At 34.2% G+C, this 4,439-nt stretch overlaps 1 long non-coding RNA gene across 1 annotated transcript; it reads right to left on the bottom strand.

Moving 5' to 3' along the window:
* Window positions 1–1,664: 1,664 nt before the first annotated feature.
* LOC131222299 (uncharacterized) lies at window positions 1,665–2,479 on the bottom strand. The gene is made up of 3 exons (XR_009159990.1): window positions 2,421–2,479; window positions 2,151–2,314; window positions 1,665–2,065 (listed from the first exon to the last, which is right to left on the bottom strand). It is a non-coding gene; the product is annotated as an uncharacterized LOC131222299 (long non-coding RNA).
* Window positions 2,480–4,439: the final 1,960 nt, after the last annotated feature.

The following is a 4,439-nucleotide window of genomic DNA, read 5'->3' as shown; positions in this document are numbered from 1 at the left end:
GTCATGGCAAAGTAACCGTTGTCTGTGAATGGGTGGCAAAGAGGCATAAGAGTCTCTACAAGAAGGATATATATCATGTCTCTACAGATTCTATATATCATGGATATTGTCATTAGAGAAACAAGAATATTCCTAGATTAATCCATCCATGCCCTTGTAGTATCATCTCTTACCACTGCACCAAAATCATCATTTAAGAATGGTTTGAAACCGTTCCTAAATGCTTCAGGAACGGTTTCAAACCGTTCCTAAATGAGGCGTCGCAGAAAAACAGGAACGGTTAAGAACCGTTTTGGGTACCATTTCAATTTTTAGAAACAGAATTTTAGGAACGGTTTTAAACCGTTCTGGTGCCAATGGTCACATTTCAGGCGCACAATTTTAGAAACGTTTTTGAACGCCTATTAATGTTGCCAACGATCAAATTTTAGGACGGAATTTTAAGAACAATTTAAAACCCTGATAAACACATGAAATTTAGGGTCAAGGGAAATAAATTAACATACGTTTATTACATTCCATCAAATTAGAGATTAATCCAAATAAAAACATAAGAAAATAATGTGCTCGAATATGTTTCATTGCAAAATCAAATTTACAAAATAAGCTACACGTTAAATTATAACTTTACGGAGATGACATGTGAAGCTCCCTCAATGCATTGATCATCATCTCCTAGACCCACAGGAACAAGGCGCTTCACACCTAAGAAAATAAATAACTATAGAAATTGAAGTTAATTGGTAATTGAGTGAAAAAGAATTCTCCCCACTAATGATCAAGATCGAAGAATGGGAGCATACTACAAAAGACTAGAAACACAAACACACATATGGAACCCCTCGGTGCCTAGGCCAATTAACCCTGCTTGATATGACATATAGGATTATGATGCAAAATGCACATATGCATCATGTTTATCAAAATATCCCAAATATCACAAATCATATAAGATTCCAAACAATTTAGAATCAACCAATCGCTGTGAAATGCCAAGTTATTTACCCAAGGCGATCCATATAGAGCAAATGTCTTGAATGTCTATTGATATTTGATAGTGGTGGTGCAACTAAAGTGAATTTAGTATCATTTCATATTTTTAATTCATGTCCATTTTAGTTTGCTTTGGGTACTAGTTCAGGTACCACCAATGGTTACAAAAGCAGATGCAACAAAGTCTGAAGTACTTGAATCTAAGGCCACCACCTAATCGATTTCCATACAATGGATCAATCAACTATGAATCTCATTTTACAGATGGACCTGGATGTTAAAAGAATGTTGAGTACCTGTTGTAGTTCTCTACCTTTCCAGTCTGCCTGCACATGAATCACCTTAGTATTTCTCTGTAGTTTTAGTTGGACATGGTAGAAAACATCTGCTAAATAGGCCTTGCCAGAAGACTGCCTTCCAGCAGACATAACAGAACCTGGGAAGCTTGATGAGATTTTCGACCGGATGGTTGGCAATAGTGATGGAAAGGTCACATTCGATGAGTTCATGCAATGTTGTAGGATAACCTAGCCATTCATCAAGATGCAAACAATCAACTGACCTGGCCCAATAAATTAGGCTAATTAACTCATCGGATGTGCCCCATTTGCATGGAAAATAATGGATAGCCATTAAAAATTTCATCAATGGTCCATGCGGTGTACGCATGTGAGACCCATGCATGTTATTCAAATAGAACATACCATGAATTCATTGTACCCCTGACTTAACTCAGTTGAATTAGCATTTTGCGTTCTTGGAACTTATTATTTTTAAGGGATGGTATTAGTGATACCTTCACTTAGATCACATGTGGCATAGTCAGCATTTCAGTTCAAATGCAGTTTACATACCTGGCCAAGACTGGCTTTGGAGTAAGTCTGTCCTCTGGATCACTAAAAAGACACAATAAAGAAATAACTAACTGTCAGCTAATAACCAGCAACCTTTATTCTTTGATCTACTAAAATAAAACACTGCTATCACCTCTGCACACAAATGACAACATCTACAATATTTGCTTTCAGCATTTCCACTGCAATGGTTGTTACAATTCCTGTCCATTGTGCTCCTACAACGAAAACAGAATCAACAACATTAAATAATACGAAATGAAAATTTTAACAGAATTTCATTAAAACATACTCAGATGATACCTGCTTCTTCTTTTTCAGTAACTGCTAGAGTAACTCCTGAAAAGTAATCTCCAGGAAGAAAGTGTCATTATTGATACATATTCTTTTTCTTTTTTTTTTTCCTTTTTTTCTTCATAGGTAAAGAATTTCATTGCTAAGAGGAAAAAACAAATAGAGACAGGCAGCTACAACCATAAAAAAGAGTGTCATTACTCATACATATTCTTGAAAGATTGAAGTTACAAGTCATGATAGAAAACCATTTAACACATGAACAAGTAAGAGACTTACCTTCCGCCGTGTTGGACAGAAACCAGCATCAGTTTCTGCAACCACAATGAAGTTTATTGAAGCATGCTTTTAAGAAAGAAAAAGGACTAAAGAAAAATGTGTAACACAAACCAAGCAAAAATGAGTTTATTCTTGACATTAAAAAAAAAAAAAAAAAAAAAAAACCACTTTACCCACAAAACAAATTAACTCTATAGCAACACCTCTTCAATACTTGGGCTTTATCCACCTTTGGTCTTGGTTCCATAAAAGGAAGCCTTCCCTGTAGTAACCCACAAAGCAACCCCTTAATTAACAGGGGGAATTAGAAACAAAGTAATAGATGTTCTATACTAAAATATGGTATCAATCATGCAAACGCTCATTGGGATACGAGTACATGAACTTCGATGATTAAGGCTTCTTTCACTTCAGTCATAACAAATCTTTCACAAGGAAAACCATTGAAACGCCAGCCAAATCTTTCACAAATCTTGCTGTTAAGGGCACGTGTGTCAGTGAGTTTAAGAGTTGGCAATTATCATTAGTTTGGTTTCTAGGAAGCTTTGTCAAAGAAATGTACTTACCAAAGATCACATGAGTCACAAGCAATTAATGTGTCAAGAGTTAAATCTTCCTCAATTTTCACCAGTCCACTTCTTAACTTGCAACCATCACCATCCAAACAGATAACTGCCTACAAGTTAATAGTTATACAAAAATCAGTGGTAGACAATGATTTTCCATTCTGGATAGCTCCACCGAATCGAGTATTGGGAATAGTCAGCCGTATCTCCATCCAATATCAGGCTCTCCCTCTTACTCCTAGTATGTTTTACCTGCAAAACAACATTATGTTAGCAAAATCAGGGTACTACATCAAATTTTTTTTTTTTTTCACATTTATTAATTATTTATTAAATAATTATAAATTTATACTCATCAAACACCTTTTAATCTAAAAAAAATATGTAGCAAATTTACCACTGGTAGAATTTATTTCTTTTAATAATAATTTTATTTATTTATTTTTTAAAAAAATTTAAATTTAATTAAAAATATTATTTAATTCTGAAAGTATTAAAAATAAAATAAAATACATGACCTAGGAGATCATGCCTCCTACATGTTTGATTTCATGTTTGAAGTGTAAGATTGCAATGACTTCGTGAAATTTTGAATTATCCCCAATTTTCTCCAAATTGGACCTTCCCTCAAATCTTGAAATTAGAGTGTATGTGATGATCATTTCATCAAACACTCCTCATACTATGAAATTGTACTCAATTGACCACTGCTAGGAGTGAAATTTCGAATATATATATATATATATATAAAAATTAATTAATTAATTTTTTTATTATTTTTTTTTAAAATTTCATAGAAACTTCATAAATCAGTAGATTAAGCCTCGTATATGTTTGATTCCGTGTTTGGAGTGTAAGATTAAAAGCAATTTGGGAGATATTGGGGAAATTTTGAATTTTCCCTACTTTTCCCCAAATCGGATAACTTACCCCCAAATCTCGAAATCGAAGGTTGAAATCCTTCATTCTCAATCAACGATTTTAAACATTTTCTCTCTGTTTTTTTATATGATTTAAACATAGAGAAATGGATCGAAATGATAAAAACCTCACCGATTGAGAAACGATCCTAAATTCGAGAAAATGTTGAATCCGATTTGAAATGTTGGTTTTTCTCCCAAATCCTTGCAAAGGATGGACCGAAATCCACCCACAAGCTGCTCAGAAGAGAGAAATTTGAAGATCTGTCAATATATACTATTTCTTCTGAAATCATCTCAGGTTATACCTCATCACTCTGCGTCAAAACTACGACCATTCTCAGGTTATACCTCATCGCTCTGCATCAAAACTTCGCAACCTTGTTGCCTAGTATGAAAGAAACCCTAAATGAATCATTAGAGGGCAGAAAATCGGGGAAAAGAAAGACATATAGATGCAACAAGCAAGGAGAGACATTCCAAAATCATGGAAGAAAGATCTCATTTCTTCAAAGGAAGTTGAGATTTTCGAT

Source organism: Magnolia sinica, chromosome 13 (genome assembly GCF_029962835.1).
Source record: "Magnolia sinica isolate HGM2019 chromosome 13, MsV1, whole genome shotgun sequence".
Lineage (NCBI taxonomy): Eukaryota > Viridiplantae > Streptophyta > Magnoliopsida > Magnoliales > Magnoliaceae > Magnolia > Magnolia sinica.
The sequence above is the reverse complement of the archived record's forward strand: the minus strand, read 5'-3'. Positions and strand labels throughout refer to the sequence as shown.